This window comes from Neopelma chrysocephalum, unplaced genomic scaffold (assembly GCF_003984885.1).
Source record: "Neopelma chrysocephalum unplaced genomic scaffold, ASM398488v2 Primary Assembly neopelma1_22, whole genome shotgun sequence".
Lineage (NCBI taxonomy): Eukaryota > Metazoa > Chordata > Aves > Passeriformes > Pipridae > Neopelma > Neopelma chrysocephalum.
Genome location: NW_020897689.1, coordinates 11,920,473 through 11,940,872, shown reverse-complemented (window position 1 = coordinate 11,940,872; position 20,400 = coordinate 11,920,473). Strand labels below are relative to the sequence as shown.

The 20,400-nt window shown below is 39.9% G+C and overlaps 1 long non-coding RNA gene across 2 annotated transcripts in view; it reads left to right on the top strand.

The window, feature by feature from the left end:
- The window catches only part of LOC113977767, a 39,629-nt gene that overhangs the window by 3,092 nt on the left and 16,137 nt on the right, over positions 1–20,400 (top strand). The window contains exon 1 of one of the 2 annotated variants that reach the window (XR_003537418.1): positions 10,615–10,765. The exons of the other annotated variant lie outside the window; for it this stretch is intronic. This is a non-coding gene — a long non-coding RNA (uncharacterized LOC113977767). Of the gene's footprint in view, positions 1–10,614; positions 10,766–20,400 lie in introns of those variants that run through there. 2 annotated transcript variants of the gene reach the window in all.

The following is a 20,400-nucleotide window of genomic DNA, read 5'->3' as shown; positions in this document are numbered from 1 at the left end:
GATTTCTGTTGGCCTTCTTTCCTCACCTTATTTCTTCCTCTTCAGCTGAAACATTTATACCTCTGGAGCATGTAACATTCCCCACCTGTGAGGGAACTGTCAGCAGTGTGGGAGCTGCCTTTCACGTCCTGATCCCAAAGCAAATTGGTTTTCCAAATTCTCTGTGGGGTCTACAGGGTAATGATATGGCTGCCCAAAATCTGTAGAAGGATCTCCAGTGTAGGATAAAATGGTGTAGACCATCAGCAAAGAACTTTCTATGTTTAATCCTACAAGACTCCAAACCTCCTGGTATGACAGGAAAGAGAACTGCAGTCACTGTCCATGTAGCACCATCAGGAATCTCCCCATGCAAAATGTAGTTAGTATCAAATCACCAAAATTACACAGATACACTTTTTTTAAAAAAAAATCCGCTGCCTCTCACGTCTCTTTTGTTACTTAGTTTCTGAACCTTCTTTCCTGTCTCCTGGTCCTTAAGCATTTAGCTTGTCACACCTTAAGGAGAGTGATTCACGATGACTGAGAAAGTCAAAAGTCACTAAATTACCAAAGGAATGAAGTATTAGAATAAAATCTCCCTAAAGGTTGTTGATTTCTAATTTTATGTACAGAGAGGAGGGGCGGTGGGGAAGGTTTTGCTTTTCCCTTAATTCTGCCATATTGTCTGATTCACAGCCGGAGACAAACTGAAATGGCCATCTGGTTGATGTGCATACAAAAGGAGTGGTTTGCCAGACAAAGAAAGTACCTTTTATCATACAAAGCAATGCATCTCCTCTTATCAGGATTCCATTCTTTGGCTCTGGTGGAGCTGCAGGTAGGTAGGAGCAGACCCTACATACCACCCAGATGTAACCCCTGCTGTTAAAATAGTAATGCAAGGACATAACAGTCCAAGGGCTCCGTGGTACATTCATAACATGAAATATACCGCAATCAAACTGAATATTTTCAGCTCCTGGTTTCTGATTTTAGCTAAACCATTCTGAGTTCACTAATTTTCTCCTATCACAGGAGCAATTACAGCATTTTATGTTCAAATAATGATTAGAAATCAGACTGGGACCACTGTGTAAATGGACCTTTCTAAATAGGAACATGTTTTTTGTAGCTATTTAATACTGTCCACAAATGTATCTGTCTACTTTTTGGGATGGTAATTCTGTGTCCACATGCATAAAAGAAAAAATTGCGTAAAAAACATCCTGGTTTTGCCCAGTATCAACGTTTGCATTTTTAATCAACACACCTGAATACTTTCAAGTGGACACTCCATACTGGTTTGATTTAATCTATACTTTAGTTTAAACTGCTAATTGCAGTGTATCCACCACTCAGACATGGCATGTCCCAGAAATTTTAAAAGAAAAATTGACAGTAGAACATTATGATAGCCATTCTGCTTTCATGGTGATATAGCTGAACAGAGGAATGCAAGACATTCATGTTAGTTCACATGCACAAGATATCTGCTGTGTTTACGACTTATTTTTCCCCTCTATGAGGTACATTCATTAGATGAAAGACAGTCATATGTATGAAGCACTGGCATTGTTGGTCAATCCTCTATTTCAATTTTCTCATCCTCTCTTCTCCATTTAAACCTCCTGCTCTTGATACTGGACTCTGTTGACCTCCTCTTAAGGGGTTTTTCATTGCCTTTGCTGAGATGATAACTAGGGAAGTAGAACATCCCATTTCCCCATAAAGCTGTCCAGGGAACTGGAATGGAAATTGCCCTGAACTGCCAACGGAAGAGACTCCACTCCTGAGAGTGGGTTGTTTGATGCTGATATTCCCCTTCTCCCGATTTCCTTTCATTTTAAATGATTTGTAAAAAAGATTGAAGCAATATGCTTTTCTAACTAGAATGAGGGTCAAAGAGATAAAGCCAGCAAACAAACAAAAGGAGGGTAGGGAGTGATCCCGCATTTCTAGGCATTGTTGGGAAGTTCATTTCCCTGGTATGTGGCAGAGATGGCAATATTATTAAATGTTCCCCAGGCAACAATTGCTAGGCTCCAAATTCTGTGTTTTTATTCCAGAAAACAAAACATTTTCCTTTTACAATCAACTGTCCCTTCCATCAATACATAACAAAATAAAAGCTGTTTCATTTCAGACAGTGACTTTCACTGTAATTATGCTGTTGTGATATAAGGTCATATTAAAACAAGGAACAATCAACTTAAAGGTTGATCACAGAATATGGGAGTGTAATTGCGGAAAATATTCCAGTAAGATTTTACAGGTCCAATGCATTATTTTGAAATAAATGTGCACAAAGGATGTCTTGAAAGATGTTACTGAATTGTAAGTGTCAGTCATGCAAGAAGTAGAGATTTAAAAGCAGTCTTTGTATTCACAGGTCCATGACACAAAGTCCCTATTTGGAATGCAATGAAAGAACATTCAAGGACAAAAGTGTTTCTGGCCCTAAGTTTCCCTTCACTTCATTCAATTATCTAGAAACCTATCCTTTTCTCCTCCTCATAATATATTACTTTAAATTTCTATGCATTAAGTGAAACTTCCCTCTGTTGGGGAAAGCCCTCCAGATTTCTCAGCCATACAGTGGCAAATTTCAGTTGGGCCAGGCTTTTTTCCATTGATCTAATGCACGTGTGTATTGAAATGTGCTGTGTATTACGTGTCATGCATTGTCACCCACTGAACAAGAAGTAAACCCATTCATTATAGTCAAACCAGGCTTTGAAGGTGATTTCACATTCGTCTTCCCATGCAGGGACCCCTTCAAGCCTCTCTTCCAACAGGAGATAGTGTCCTTCTAGAGATCCTCTGAAGATCGTGGTAGGAGAAAACAAACTCTGCAATAAGGGCTCTTCTTACTGTGGGTGTGGGCTGCGGCTTGTCAACCAAATTACCTGATTTGGACTTTGCCCTCTTTACCGCAGGAGCAAATCACACTTCCCTGCTACTCCCTTTGTGATCAGCGTGAGAAACAAACAGAAAATAAAATGCAGTGATTAGGTAGCTGAAGACAGAAAACTACCAGGGTTTAGCTACAATTTAGAGAGATCCCAATTCGGTGTTGCTTGTGGCAAGTGCATTATTTTTTCAAAATAATCAAGTTCCAAAATCTTAGTGACTTATGTCTAAATGTCTCACCATGCAGGTTGCTTGCCATAATAAAGATGTCAGGTATTCAGATGTTTTGACAGGGTCCACACAAGAACCTCAAGCTTATAGTATTGTATTTATTATTTTACACTGTTATATCAACTCTGTTTTGAAAACTGCATCATAGGAAATGCCCCTGCAATACTCAAATGTTTCCCTGGATTGTTGTCCTGGATGAACTGGACACTAGCAGCACAGTCAGCTGTGAGAAGATTCAGTTCTGGGAGAAGCTGCTCATACACCTGATCTGCTGTGCTCCCTGTTACCACATAACAGGAAAAAGCAGTGCAAGACCCAATCAGACTTCTCAACCAAGAGAGTAGAAACCCTCAGGAGTTTATCTCTAAAATTCCCTTCTCGTTCTCTGAGCAGCACCTCTTTGTTCGTCAGATCAAGGTTTTGCCACTACCTCTTTATCCAACCCCCAGGTTGCTGGAGCAGCAAAATACCATTTTGCCAGGTCAAAACAATGGGCTTACACTGGGCCATTTCTGTCACAATCTCTTGGCACCTGTGTAGTCGTGAGAGGGAGCATAGCTCTTCTCCCATGCATGCAAAAAGTCACGTTGGGAGAGAGGAACAGAGATAGCTAGTGCAAAGGCAACCTGTTTATTTGTTTTGCAGGCATAAAATGTGCAAGCCATGATGGTCAGCTATATGTGCAAAATCAGTCAGATGGAAGAGAAACCTGGAGTTTAAAATGTGACCCATGCTCCACACCCAATCAAAAAATAAAATACAAAAAAATTGCCTTTGATAACGCTCTGTTTTACAGAGATGTATGTGCCAAGGACTTATTCAGACCCAGTGAAGTTGTTGAAAAGACTCACTGCTGTTTACAGACTTTGAACCAGGCCAAAAGACTTTCTAGAATATTTCACGAGTAACGAAGCTAAAAATGAGTAGCTGGAAAGGCTAAGGGCGACAGGGACATTTTAAAATGTGGTGGTAGAAAACCAAACATGCAAGCGAGCAAACTGAGAAAGACAGTGACCATCTGCCACACGGAGCAGGGACGCAGACGTCGATCCACTTCTTGTACCAAAGCAGGCCAGGAAGATCTTGGGGCAGGATCCCGCGGGCAGGAGGAAGGCTGCCCTTCACTTCCTCTGTCACCTCTCAGTGTGTTCTTCTTGCTTCAGCCTGGCAATAGAGCTTCTGGAAGTTCTCATGTGCAAGCTTGAAAACAGTGACAAGCACATTACTTTACCTTCCTTTAAAAAGAAAGAAGCCATAAAAATTAAGGACAGCATAAAAGGACACTATAAAAAATAAGTATAAAAAGTAGAAAGAATTAGGAAAAATAAAGGAATGGATATGTGTCTTCATCACCATTTTCAGATAAGCTCACCTAAGACCCTTGGCTACTCACACAGTTGCACAAATGACAGAAAACACCTGGCAGGTACCGCCCTGCCTGTATGAGGGAGGAAACTGGGCATTTGGGGCTGCTGGTGGTGTGGGTGGTGGCCAGGGAGGGACAGAGCGCTGCAGAGAGTCTGACCCCGGCAGGCTGATCCTGTAGGGTACTGATCCACCTTGTCAGGGCTGTTGGGATCCTTGCAGGATTGGGCCCTCAATGCCTATACTTTATAAGTAGTCATGGTAAAAAGGCTGTAGTCAGATATTCATACAAAAACAGGGAAACAAGAATCACCGTAATTAGCAGTAGATGTGGAATTTTTAGCATAAATGGGAAAACCCAGCATTTAATACATACCGCAAGGTTCATTTGCAGCCATATAATTGCTGTAAGCTAATGCCTGATAAACCCTGCCTAAATTGTGTTTTTATTATATATATTTTATTATATATCTATATTTACTCTGACAAAAGTTGGACAAACTTGTCCAAAAGACTAGGGGTCCATTTTATGTGCTTGGGTGTCCAAGCACCTGCCAGCTGTTTGTCCCTTGAATTGAGGACATCATGTTTTCAATTTCCTTCAATAAAGCTATGAATCTGGCAATTTGCTGGCCTGCTTCAGCTAAACAGAAAGGACAATTTGAGAAAGATCATAGTTCAGGCTCAGTCAGACGGAAACGATTGAAAACAGAGAGCTGGCTGCTATGTTTCCCCAATGCAGCTTGCTGTCGCAGTTTGACTGACAAACTGACTTTTTTGAGGTGTTCATGCCCATTTCAGTCAGAGTTTATTGAAGGTGATTTTGATCTTCTCCATGAGGCCACAGCAGCGGCCATGCCATCTGTCACCTTGATTGCATCGTGGATTCTCTGGAGAGAGTGCGATGGCTCCTGATCATTTACAGATTGTGCTGCTTTCGCCTCCATAAGGACCACATGCACAGAGCCAGATGGTGAACATACACGCTTATTATAAGTCTTTATCTCTGTGCAGGAAGGAGAGGCACCATTAGATCTCCCTCAGGAGCTCCGCTCCTCTCTACCATCATGCTGCTCTTCAGCAAATACAGTCTTCTTCAGCTGTCATCAACCTACCTCTGAAAATTAAAAAAATAAACAATAATTCCATCAGCGCAGGCATGAGACGTACAGACACTGCCACAAAACAGCTCCCCCCGCCCCTTCCCCCGGCACACACACACACTCGGGCTCCTGCGACTGTCAGCGTTAGGTGGAAACAAGTTTGTTCGCGAAAAGACAGTTAATGTGCAATTAGGAGAGACTTCTTTGTGAAAATAAAGCAATGCCATCCTGGTTGTTCTTGGCACATTTTTAATTCAGCGCGTTCTCTCTTTAAAGCAAAGCCTGAGCGCGCGATTGCTGTTTTTCCAAAGGCAGCTTTGTGTTTGTGTCTGTGTTTCTCCTGTCGGAGAGCAGCGATGGGATTCTGGTTGCCACGGGTTGCGTGGCTGAAATCTGACTGTCAGAGCTGGGGAAAGGAATGGGCTGCAGGGAGCTGTGCTGGGGCTGGGGCCTGTTGGGTGAGGGAGTAGGGCAGCCACCGGAGAGGTGATGGCAAATGCAGAGTGTGGGCCACTGTAAATAGATTCGTTGAGTCCTCTCAGCAAAGAACGATCCTACAGTCACTCTTTGCTGAGGGAGGGGGGAGCTTTGGCAGCCTGCACATAGCACAGACCCTCACCTCAACTCGTTTAATACATGTACCACACACATGACCTCGGGTAGGGGCTGCCAGGTTGCACAGTTTGAGCGTTTCTGTCTCTAAAAGTTCCGTTTTGTTTTTGCAGTTTCTGCGTAACAAACACTTAATTCCTGGTAACACAGTTTTTCCTTGTTAGCTGCTGTGTTCCCACTAAGTTGCAGTTCCTCCTTTAAAGAACTGTAATTATTAAATTTCAAAATCTTAGCAGAAGAACCATTGCAGACACACATTTCTGGGCTTTGCCAAGCACAGAGCATCCTTCAGAGTGAAAACCTGGCCTACTTCCAACTACAGTGTCTTTCCTGAAGCACATGGAGATTAATTTGTTTGTTTCTTTCTTAAAAGTGCTTCTTTTCTGAAGATTGAATGTCAGGCAGATAAGATTCAGACACAAGACTGACACCTTCCAAAATGCTAAGGGAACTTGTTAAGGTCACTATCCCAGATACAGGGATAAAAATCAGGAAAATGAAAAGTAATGGATTAAGAAAGATGAGGGTGATAGATGAAGATATCATCATTTACATTGATTTTTCTTCTCTCTTTCTCTTTACATGTAAAAACAGGGCTCATATCAATGTTGTCTATGATTTCTCCGTATTAATTATTGGTAGAAATACTACAGTTGTTAAGTAATTCTACTACAGGAAAACTTCAGCTTCAATATGCTGAGATTCCACTCCACTTTTCCCTTTATTCAAATAACAGGGAAGAGAAATGCACGTTTTCTTAAAAAATAGTAGATTTCTCCACAGGTAAAGCCATGTTTAAATGCTAGCTTTGGCATCTCTCACAGATGATGGCAAATCCTTTTTTTTTCCCCTACTTTCAATTAACTTACTGTATCAAATTTCCAATTTTGGCACAAAGCTTTTAATATTTTACAGAGTCACTCCCCATACTTTGTGTTTCAGACCCTGGATGCTGTGACATCAAAAGACAAAAAAAAAAAAAAAGAAAAGACCTTCTCCCAGCAAATTAAAAACAAGGCTTCAATGAAATTAAGTAAGGAAAAACACATGCATAAGCTTACTGTATACCAATCATAAGCTTATATCAGGGCATTATATTAGTCATTTTACAGGATTGTGTAGGCTACTAGGTAATGTTGGTGTTAGGTTTTGTGAATTTGTGATTCCACTAGAAAATATAAGGCCTCTACGTGGTATTACAAGTGCAGTACATTGAAAAATCCCTGAGATAACTAGCAATTTTTTCTACCCTCTTTTGTCTGGGTCTCTCCATCCCTAGTATCCCTTCCAAATTAGGCTACCATGTGGCTATCATGTATCCCCTCTGTGGATAGAATTATTTTTTGTGTTCAAAATCTCTGATTAATCTGATTAAGCTAGTGAGTGACTAATCCTTTAATCTCTTTGAGAGCACTGTTATGTCTGCTGTGTGTCACATTTGTAACTAGTAATCAGTTAAGTAAATGCTAAAAGTTAAGCAAAAACTATTTTGGACCCACTTTAGCAGCTGCTTTTGGTTAGTGACCTTTATAGTTGAAATTCTGTGAAGAATATGAGTGAGAAGAAGAAATTACCCATGGTGGCAAATCTGCAGTTGCAAGCACATCAGTCGCAAGGACCAAGTTGCTGGGGCTCCCCTAGTCTTAAGTTAATTACAAATAAACAGGTAACTTCACCTTTGCTTTGCTTCTTTTGCTCTGGAAAGCAAATACAACACATTGTTTCTGTGTATTTATAATTTAGAAAGGAAATTCTGTTGCTAAGTAATTTCCAACTGTTTGATTTACTCTTTCTGTTCACTAAAGTCATCATTACTGTGCTGGTTTTTGATGGGATAGAGTTAATTTTCTTCATAGTAGCTGGTATGGGGCTATGTTTTGTATTTGTGCTGGAAACAGTGTTGATAATTCAGGGTTGTTTTCACTGTTGCTGATCAGCGCTTACACACATTCAAAGCCTTTTCTGCTGCTCACCACACCCACCAGTGAGCAGGGTGGGGGGTGCACAAGGAGCTGTGAGGGGACACAGCCGGGACAGCTGATCCTAACTGACCACAGGAATATTCCATCCCATATGGCGTCATGCTCAGCATATAGACCTGGGGGAAAAAGAAAGTGGGTGACATTCAGAGTGATGTTGTTTGTCCTCCCGAGTCACCGTTATGTCTGATGAAGCCCTGCTTCCTGGGGATGACTGAACACCTGCCTGCCCTTGGGAAGCGGTGAATGAATTCCTTGTTTTGCTTTGCTTGTGTGCTTGCAGCTTTTGTTTTACCTATTAAACTGTCTTAAACTCAACCCACAAGTTTTCTCACTTTAAGTCTTCTGATTCTCTCCCCCATCTCACTGGAGTGGGGTGAGCAAGTGGCTGCGTGGGGTTTAGTTGCCGGCTGGGGCTAAACCACAATTGCAAAACCTTTACCTGAGCAAACACAGACACATTTTAAAAGCTGCACTAAAAAAAAAATCAAAACAGTTTCACCTTAATAAAAGGAAACTATGTGGAAGGAGATTTGGGGCAGGGGAAGGAAAATGTGCAATCTTCATATAAAAAAAATGTGTAGACCTATTGCTGGCAGATGTAGAAGCATCAAGTCAATATGGTAACAAGGATCAATAAGCCCTCAGGCAAGATATGACTATGACAATGCTGAATGCATGTATAAATTTGCCACTCCATCTAGCTGCCTAGGAATAAATTCAAACCAACCGTGCAGAGAGAAGTAAATCTTGAACCTGGTATGAAGCTCAGAGAGGTGGCCAGGGCACCAGGTGACATTCAGGGGGCTCAGTGGGAATATTCCAGAGGACCTGGCCCTTAGCACTATCCTTCCTGTTATCACCCAGGTCCATATTCCCCACAGTAGTACCCACTGGGAATGCACAGGATATGTTCAATCTGATTTTCATGGGGGCTACATCCTGAACTGGCTTTTCCTGGTATTTTATATTTACAAATTATTTCATCCAGACAATCCTTTACTCCTAGACAAGCCACCTGAGTGAAGAGGGGGGCTGATCCTGTGTCACAGAGGCAGTAGAATGTTTCCTGAATGTCTCATTTCAATCATTTTCTTTGGGGAAGGCAGCAACTTACAGGCAGCTGAGGATTGGCAGAGTAAAACTTGTGGTGAAATGACCATGTTTGCTCACTTTGTAGGAGAGATCATCCAGGTCGGACCAAAACTCCAAAAAAATGCAGAAACACCAGATTTCTGTAAACCCACTTATATAGTGGCTTTTCAAGGAAGCCTTGTATGAAGAACTTCCGTTGCTTACCGTCACAAATAAAAGCATTATAGCACTAGAGGTCTTTTATATTTTATTTTTTGAAGAATATCTTTAAATGTGGTTATTTTGCCTCAATAAAAAAGTGAGTAAGTCAAGTAGACACGAGAAATATCTAAGTAACAAGGAACATAAGCACAAGAGATTTTAGGCCAGCTTCTTCTTTGGATGCGCAAGCTGGTCTCCCACAGATTTCTATGACAGCCACATTGACAGCAGTGGGAATCAGGCATACTCATCCAAGGGCATAATTTGGCCCATAATGTATGAGGTTTGTCCAGCTTGTAAAAGCAGCAAGCAGTGTATTACAAATACTGCCTGTGTGTAGCTTACTGGGGGTTTAAATCCTCAGTGGCATTTCCTGTGCCTCTAAAATACATTTGATAAAAATAGCAGAGGCTGCTTGACTCAGTACCTGTCGAAAGAACAGACCTGCTAAAAAAATTAAAATTTGTTGCAACAAGGTTATCCATTTAACAGGTTTCTACTTGAATAACCAAACAATCCTCATTTTATAGCCTAGCTAAAGCCATGGTGTATCCACTAGAGAAAGTCTGATATTTTCCATCCCTGGTTCTTAAGCCTGTCTTTGCAAATGTTTTCTACCCCTGCTTGCAGCAATTTCTTTTCACCCGTACAATGATAATGGTTTATGTAATTATGACTTTGTACTCGAGCTGAACTCCCTATGGATGTTTAGACTCTTATTATCTTTAACCTCACCCACCGCTGCCAATGAACTCTCACCTCAGTGGCTTGTTGGAAGGATCAGCTGGTGGCTGAGAGGACAGCAGGGTGGTTATGGGGCCTGGAAGTTGGGCAGGCAGTTCATTAACCCTTAATGGGGTATGATCACCCCCATCCCAAGGAAGGGAAGACTGGAAAAAGTCCTTTTCTATCCAGTTCTTCCAATTTGACTGGCATCACTAGAAGGTGTTTGCAGCCACCTCTGAGAATCCAATCCACTCAAATGTGAGCTTGGGGGTCAAGCTCACCAGGCTGTGGTTTTGCTTTGCTAAGAAATCCCATGTACTTCTTGGGGGACCTTGACAAGCTGTTGTTGTTGTTATTATTTTTCAGCTCCCATGAAATTAATTCCCATTTTTTTCCTTGCCCGGATGCGCTGGACAAGCGATTCAGGGAAGCCCTCATGAGTATTAACTGCTCACCCTAGGATGCTATTTGCCTTCTCCTTCACCCCTTCTTTCTCTTGCATATCCTTTCACCCTGTGCCATTAACAGCAGCAGTAGAAGAAGTGTCCCCATAGCAGAGAGGTAAGGCTTCCTTCTGGCAAAAAATGTGGTTTGGGAAACTGGTGAACTCATCACAGGCTGATCCTTGTAACAGGCACAGAAAAGTCCTGTCACTATGAGGGACTGATCCCCCAGTCTGAGCTGACTGTACTGAAGTCAATGAAAAAAAGTAGGTTTGAGTCCAAGTAAAACACAGTTTAAAGTTATTAAATGGAAACCCATGGAAAATTTTTCAAACCCTGCTGAAACTTTTTGCTCATTCTGAGGTTTCTAAGTTCTTTTAAAATAATTTTCCCTTTTATATATATATATAAACTATAATAGCTATATATATATAATATAATAGCTATATTGCCCATTATATGAGAAATAAAAATCAAAGCATAAATGTTACAGTAGAAGTTTTCTGAAACTGAACAACAACAGGAGGTATGATGAACCATTTGTAAAATTTTTGACAATTAGTTTGAGATCTCGGTCCAATTTCTTCTGGCCATATTAAACACTGAAGTGGAGGTTTTCTTTCCCAGGAAAAACAATCACCAAGATTGAAAATTGGGAACTTAGTTAACAGGGATCCAGACTGCTAAGATCCAAACTGTGTGCCATTTCTGGTCCCATTGATCTTCTGGCATTTTTCAGTCACAATGTATTTGTTGGTGTTTTTCAACCCTCTTCAGTAATTCTGTGTTAGTGCACGAGTTCTAACAGTAATCCTTTTTCATGGAATTTTGAAACCAACGCTGAATGCTGATTTATAACATTGAACATAGGCTACATACATGGCATGTTAAGTGACCATTGAACCAAAACTCACAGTGATATAAGGTCCAGGTTTTCACCAAGGTGTGCCCTCATCCATATGGGCAAGCAAGATCCAAAGTCAATAAAGAAATTGCTGTTTTTTCTCTCGGACTTTACTGAGCTTTGGATTTTGTGTATGTCACCAGAAAATGAAATCAACAAAAGCAGTACAGCCTACATTGTGTTTTCACACTGTTAAATATATAAATGACCTCTCTATATGAGAACCACATGTTAATACATTTTTGATAGTCTAAATAACTCCTTTTTTTTTCTTGTCCAAAGCAAAAACAATTCAACTACACCAACACCAATAATGAAGTGAAATGAAACTGTTATTCCAATATTGATCCATTTGAATATTACTAGAGCAAACTCCTAGATCAATTAAAAATCACACTTCAGTGCACCATTTAAAAAAAAAAAGGAAAAGAAAAAAACCGGTAAATCAGATTATACCTAATTCCTTTAATCTAGCAATTTTCTTATTTTTTTCAGTATGAAACTTTTCATTACTTTTTTTCTCCATCCACCTTTATGCAATTGCAACACTGTTTTGCACTGTATTCCTCTTGTCTTCTTATTCAAGGATGAAGTGTGCATACCTGCTTTGCATGGATATGTAGGGATGGCTTGACAAACCATCTCAGGATGAACACAAATGCAGTGTGTATAGCATTGTTCTTGATGGTGGAATTAATAGCCATATATTTAGATTTGCTTTCTGCATCCCATTGTCTGATGAGATTAAATGCCTATCACTGGTGCAGCAAAGCTTGTTCATTTTCCTATGACCTTCGGCTTTAATGGCCAGAGAGGTTCTGTGGTTGCATTTCTCAGAACTTCTCACCCCAGGAGGATCTTCCTTCTGAGGTACTCATCATTCCCATGTGCCTTTCCTCTTCAGTGTTAGCAGCTGTGGCTATTCTGTACTGAACACTAGTTGGATATAAGAGCACAGAGGGTTGAGCAATAACTGGAATAGTTAGTGTTGTCCATATGGACAGTACAACTTAACATTAAGGCCTTTCTTTACTGGGTTTGATCCTGGCCCCATGAGTCAACCTCTAGCTGTCAGGGGATTTGTTGTAAGTAATGGTCATTTGTGTTTCATAATTATCTTGAATAAACACAATTAGTTCCACATTCTGCTGTTTTCTTCCTAAGGCATCTGTAAACATTCTGTACTATTCTAGCAAATGGCTCTTGGCAATCATTAGAAAAAAAACCCTAAAGCAAAATGGTTCTCAGTGGATCCTTTTAATTTATTCTAAGGAGCATGCCCAGAGGAGTAATGAGACCTACTAGACAGTAATGGCAAAGGGATATTATCTTTCACTTAGTTAACCATTGTAACCCACTTTGAAGTATCTCCAATCACAGTCCTCATGTGGTTAAATTAGAACACAGACTCACGAGTTTTCACTTCAGGGTTTCTCCCACAAGCCAACCTAATGTATTTGGTATAGAAGTAGTGTAGGCGTCCTACTTCCATTCTCCCATTAAAGAAGATATCCAACAAAGCTAGCTGAAAGTGTTACTAAAACAAAAAAAAGGAGTGCAGAAATTTTTTACAGCACCAGGCATGCACAAATCTGTTTTTTTCTCAAGGCTGCTGATTCTTTGTATCCTTTGGGCACTAGACAATTTACTTGTCCTCTCTGTACCCCTTTTATTCTGTCTGTGACATAGGGACACAGAGCATTTTTCTGCTTTTGTAATTCTCTTTCAACTGAAAGCATTGCAAATTCATAGTAATACCATCCCCTATATAATATTGGCATCAGGTTTATGTGTGGTTGAGATAATAGAATAATATTTCTTCAAGATAATGGACTCAGGTTTTTTTTAGATTGTACGTTAGAGAAACAGAAAATCAATAGTCCCAGTCCATTAAGTATAAATAAAATGTTTAAAAAAAGGATTATTTAATAAGGAGAAAGAAGCACCGTAGTTCTCATTCTAGTAAACAGGCAGTTAAAACTACGAGGAAAGTGTCAATTGGTAAAATTAGCTAAAAAAGTTACTCTGAGTTTTTGCCCTACATTTGGACTATCAAAACTGAGGCAAACTTTTCAAAGCAAATTGCTGAGGATTGCCAAGTTAACAAGCTGTTCTGTGCTGCAAGGGACATATTTATGGACATACTTTCAACAAGACGTACCTAGTGCTACCAAGCTGTGCTGTACTAAATAGCAGTAAGTATCAGATAAACTGATTTTTTTTAATAAGAGATTTCACACATGAGAATGATTAAACACAGCTCAAATATTCAGAAGTGTACAAACCTTTCCCTCCCCCCAAACCCACTCCTCTTCTCTGCTACAATAGTGTCTAAACAAAGTAAGAAAAGCCAGGAAATTCAAAGATAAGAAGATACAGAATTTTATAATTCATGCACTTGTGAAGAAGACACTGAAAAGTTAATTATGGATGAGTACTAGGTCTTTAGTAGTAATTTTTATTTTAGTGGGGTTGTGTTGTGCGTAGCATCTTTAATGACATTTCAGAGTATGCCTTTTAAATTTATCAGTTTTTTTCCTTAAGGGCTGTGTTTTTAAAATGTTTCCCAACCTTTTCTCAAGAAAAACACTCTAAAAACTATTTCCAGCCTACAAGACTAACAAAGCTAATACAGCAAGCAAGAATAGCTAGGCAAAGAGCTAACTTCTGGTCACTTTTTATAAAGAGCAGGGATTTTAATGGCAGGGTTCTTCAAAATCAACCTTAACCATTTGTATGCAATGGGCCATATATGCAGAATTTCACTGTAAGTGACTACCAAGGCAGATATTATCTCCAGACACAGGATTGTTTTGCATATCCAGGTTCCTTTACAGCTTCTAGGCCTCAGGAACATTACTGATCCCAGGTGGGCAAAGTACTGAATATGTATACCTTTCCAATTACTAAGGACATGTGCATGCAGGGTACTTGTATCCAGGCATCATATGTCTAAACACACCAGTGGTGTTGCAAAACCTGCTAGAGAAAATCTACATAGCCCATAAACAAAGACAACTTTAACTAAATACACCATTTGCCTTCAACCTCGTTTGTGCTCCCTGGTTCAAATTAGAAATGATGCTGTGAATAGACAAGGATTTGTGTTTATAATTGTGTTTCAAAGCTAGCTGGGCATTTTGGATCTACTTGTATGTCCAGAAACACTGTAAGCTTCACTGGTATGTGTTAGATATTTTTCTGTTTTAGAAAAGACCTATTTTCTGGAGTTGTGCTTCTCTGAGAGTCTTGCAATGTCCTTCACTGAAGTGCAGGAGCTCAAGATGAAGCTTATTCCAACCAGAACCAGAATGTCACTCACCAGGAGGTAACTCCAAGATTTTAAAAATGCCTTGAGTAATTTCATTTTTTCCTGTAACCCCTTTCTTTCATGTAACCTTAACCATGTTTCCGAATATCTGCAGTCTCCCATGTCATTTGTATATTGGAAGTGCCATATAGAACATATATGTGCATCTTCATTTAGCCTGTGTATCAGCTGAAGCAATTCTATTCAGTACACCTCTTAATACTTCTGAAAGAAGTAAGAAGTTAAAATTTTTGAGTTGTGAACAAATATGAGGTTATTTTTCATTATTTTAAACCACAAAGCTCCTAATGGATTGAATAGAAGAAAAAAATTTAAAAGGAATTTGAATTACAGGAGTGCAAATAACAGAATTTAATCTAAGTAAGTATCTGCATGTAACACAAAAACCAGAACATTGCAGAATGTTTTCTCACTTTCCTTCTGGACTCCTACTGTTCTCAAAAAATGGTTTACTATTTACCTTTAAGAATAACCTTAACCTTAGGGGCTTTCAGAGAGATATATTGATTAACCTACAGCAAACATAATAATATCCCTTACTAAAATATCTGAAAATACATTTATTCCTGAGCCTGTAAGACAGATTCCTGCTTTTTAAGTGTAAACTTGAGTTTTAGAGGATTTTTCCCTCCTAGTTTTGGTAAGAGATATTTAAGCAGAAAGAGCAGCTTGTTTCCTTGACAGCAGAGAAGCAACTGTTTTGGTTTTCTTTGTTCCATGTCTGCTCAACATACTGTATCCATAGAAATAGCTGCTGTCCCAGAAGTTCAAGCATTTTGTATTATATATACCCAAAGGCTGGGTTAATGTTACCTTAACTTTACAGAGTTTCTATCATAAAATTTCAGAAATTAAAGAAATTTAAAAAAAAAGGAAAGCAAAGGCTCCCAAGGCATTGCTGTACATTCTGTATGTTTTCTGATTTATATTTAACATTTAAAAAATATCAGTATTAAGCTACACATTTAAGAAATAAAGACGAATGTAATGTGTTGCTTATAATCCATGTTACTGACTGCCTGTGACAGTAGAAACTGCTGCTTTTGCTTTTGTCATTTTATGTGATGCATAACATGATGAACTGCTTGTTTGCACCAAGCATGCTAGTTTGCAGTACACCTAATACTTCACCAAATATTCCCTCTTATTTCAGAAGTGAAGTAATGTAAAAACAGGTACTCTAGGTTTTATATTTGAGGACCAGGGTCTCACCTCAAAGGCAAAAATGATGAACAGCTGAGGAACAGTACCTGTAAGCACCCCCATCTTGCCTCCCTCCTTCTCGGCCTCATGCACCACCCATCCCCACCCCTGCACAAGAAACACCATGTAAATTGCAGCTTTTTGCACTCTCTGAGATGACAAATATTTTGATGATTAAGGTTGGAAAGGTTTTAGCTAAGATAAGGGTGAGAGTCTTGGGCTCCACGTTCTCCTCTAACACAGCATTTTACAAAGACACTTTCCACCATGTGACAAGTTTTACAGGGAAGGATGACTCCCAAAGAGCTATAAAACAGTGAGAAGGGATATGGCAATGAGGTTATAACTGAAACAGATTTGTAACTTCTGCTCCCATCTCCTTTGCTTGTAATTGTTTACAAAACACTTGGGTGTGCATGTGGAAACCACAAAAGCAGCTCCCATCCTCCTGAAGAACAAACCACCCTCTAGGTTTCAGGATTTAGATAGTCCCCCGTCGCGAGGCCCAGGCTGCTCCATGATGGCTGGTGTATGGAAAGGGGCTTAATTAAATCACAAATCACACAATTCCAGGATGAGGCCTAATTGCTATTTGACTCAGGATAGACTTATTTTTCCCCCAGAAAGCAAGCAATCTCCCAGCAGTGTGCTACCCAGCTCAGAGTGGCTCTCTTGGCGACCCTCGGGTGAGGAATTGAGGAGGGGGATGTGGGATGGGGCTGGCTGTGCTGTGGGAAGTGTGAACCCCCATGCATGCCTGGCCTTCCTGGGTGGTGGAATATTGATGAGCTGTGAAAAAAAGCAGCGAGGCTTGTTCCCGTGATTTGCTGTGCCTGCTAGCTCTGTCTCTCTGTATATATGTATACATGTTTATGTGTGTGCTAGTGTAGGAGTAAGTACATATTCTCAAAATATAAATAAATACGAATAAGCACGCATCCACATATCTGCACAAATATTTAGAAAAGAAGTGGAAGGGAAACAGTGATGAAGATCAGCACTTTTGCTCAAAGGACTACCTGTACATAGAGGAAAATGTATTGGCAATGGATTTTTTTTTCTCCTAAACCTCGGCTCAACTTCACAAAACCTGATTTCCAACATGGCCTCATACAATTGCTTTTATCACTTTCTCTCATTGTGTCCTTATGTACAAGGGTAAAGACTATTCTACTGCATCCAAGTACAGTGTGCTAAAGGGAGGGTGAGCAGTGGGGAGCCGTGCCTGTGCCACTGTCCTTTGCCTGTTCCTGATTCCATGGCCTGAGGCAATGGTTTGCATTTTTAGGACAACAGCCGGCTATCTGCAAGCAGGAGACCACTCGTCAGGCTTCATTACTGCACACAAAATGACACTAGTGAGCCTGTGGTCACAACTGTGCTTATGGTGCGCTGAAAAGCCATTACATCTCATTGCAACAAAAAACTGCACAAATGTACAGGCTGACCGGCCCCATAAATTGCCAAAAACCTGACAGGTCAGCTTATTTATGCAATGTAGTACCTGTGGTACAAATTTCTGGATAGAAGCAATAGTGAGGGACTAGGAACTAAGAAATCTGTTCATCAAAGGTGTTATAATTTAATAGGCAATCCCTCTGTTTTCTTTATTGAGTACTGAGAAAATAAAGAATTTGATTCTGCTGCATGCTTGCAGCATTAGGCATGGTCAGCCGAAGTGCCTTCCCCATCTCCACATTAACAACCCTAGAGCATAGTTAAAATCTAATGACTAGCATGAATGGATTTTCATGTTTGACAGTTATTTTTCATTGTTTAAATTTTTGTTATTATACAGATCACATTGACATATCTGATACATAGCATTTTAGCTCGACCATAAGTGAACTGATTTATGCTATAATTATGGACAGTATTATTTGTTTAAGTCAGGCAATGAGTGTGTCTAATAATGTTGCATGTAAAAGGCAAAACTCCAAGAGACAAAGAAAATGCAGCCATTAGAATTCTGGAACATTCCTTTCTAAAGGAAACTCATATAAGAATGTGACTAGGATTTATTTATGTTGCATATAGTTGGTACTCATTGGCAAGTGCTGTGAACAAAAGAATTGTGGGCCAGATTCTGATCTTGTGTGAATGTGTACATACAAAGAGAGACAGGAAATAATTTTATCCTGGTGAAGCAAGATTGTGAGGTCAGGAGCTAGAGCTGGGGGAAACGGAGAGGCTTACAGGTCCACAGTGGCTTTCTCAAGTAATCCTACTTCCCTAGCATAATTTGTTGATTACAGTTATAGAGGTGTTGAATAACTTGAGATCTCTGATGGAATTGTGTCAGTGCATGGACATTGCAACTGACATCAACAACAGGATGCTTCTTTATTAATAAAACTGTTCTGCACCCATCAAATATTAGCACATGTTTTCCTTTCCTTAAAATATATTCCTCCTTGTATTCTAATCTACAAATTCTCACACACATGAATGTAGCAGTAGGTTATTGTGATAGGGAGAAACTTGTTATTGTTGTCAAAAGTCCTAACTGGTTCTTCCAAGTGTAAGGGTTTAACTACAGGTCTTGCACCCAACGTCTTAGTGGGAGGCAGAGCTCTGTAAAGCACACATTTCTATTACAATAATATCTGGCCTTCTAACTTAGCCTTTCATTTTCTTCAAATGTAAAGGACATTGGGTATGTTAAAATGTGGAGGAGGGGAGTTCTCTGCAGAAAATACTTCAGGGGACTCAGCCATGTGGATTGAACTTTACCTGGAAGCTGCATTAAACTTTTCCAAGGCCTTTGGGGTTCAAAAAATGTAGGATGCTGTCACATTGATTAAATATCTGGGTCTTGACAGAAGGTCCATCAGCTGTAACTTTGAAGGCCACAGATATGATGATGGGAGTATAAAAGCAGCCCATGGATCTGTTAATGGTAATGCATTACTTTAAAAAGATTGATATATTGTCACAGTAACACCTACCAGTGAGAGGAACTAATATGTCAGAGGTTTTTCAGCCTTAAGTCACTGAGTTGCTCCTATAGAGACTCTTGCTACAGATACCGAGTCATGTGGATGTTGGCATCCTGTAATGTGCTTCTTCCCTCACATACGGAGCAATGTGTAGGTAATTGTTTTCAGCAGTTCACGCTGGTGGCAATAAGTGTAAATTTTATTGGAAACAGCAATTTTCATTTTTGATAGTTATTTTTCATAGCATTACTTTTGTCTTGATAGCTTACACATAACCTCTTATTTATAAGTATCATGTTCTCTAGAATAAAAGTGGAACGTGGGCAAGTGCACTCATGGTTAAAAAGATTTCACCAGTGAGCTGAAGATCCCTGGGCTCTGTTGAGATGCAGTAGCAGAACAGGTACCTGGTGCTAACCAGCAGTGCTACGAAAGATTCTGCATAAGCCATCTCCATGGCACTTCATTTTCAGCAGAGATGTGAGCTGACCCATTTGCCTTGTGTTGTGCCTGATAAACACAAGTATCATGTCTCTGGATATCTTGATTGGTATGGGTTGTGATGGAGTGTGTTATGGAATTAACCACTGAGAAGAAAGCTTTACATACAAGGCTAACAGGACACAGAGGCTTGTCTGGTCACAGGATCAGAGCCCTTTAGAGTCTAATGACTATTTTAGTTAATTTCAGAAGTTTTAACATAGAGCCAACTGAGATCAGAAAAACTACAGGTGTACAGACTGTAGTCTATTAGCCTCATCAGTTTGGAAGAAAATACCTGCAGTTTTACCCACGGTGTATTTAATAACACCTGAGATAGCTGCTGGGCAATAGGATAACACCAAATTGATTAAGCAAAAGGAGTATCAGCAACTGGTCTTTTGTCATCCTCCAACTGTAGCACCTCCTGGAGCCCAAGAGTCTGGAGTTTAAAGGCAGGAACAAGTGTAGCAAATACTTATCACTTGTATAGCGCTACAGCTTGCATGTTAAATATGCTGCCTGTATCTAACTTGAAAAGGAACCACAATGTCCCAGTGTAGGAAGTAGATAGCAAGTAATTTGTATTTTCATGCAATAAAAGCAATATTTCCTGGGCCTGCTAAATATCTTTCCCAAGCATCTTCCAAGAGCCTCCTATAGCTCTAAAGTGAAAAAAAACTTCCAGAAAGACCAGCAGTGACAGACAAGGCTCCTTGCACAACTTAGCACCATCATGGTTTACCTTCTGGCATTTGTCCTGTCTTCCTCACTTTGCCCTAGGATGTAAGTTGGGATGTATTTTTATATTTTTATGGAAAAGTTAAGTTGACCTATTCAGTGAATCAGTGAGCAAGCACACATGTGCAAAGAGACATGATAATTTGCCTTCTGTG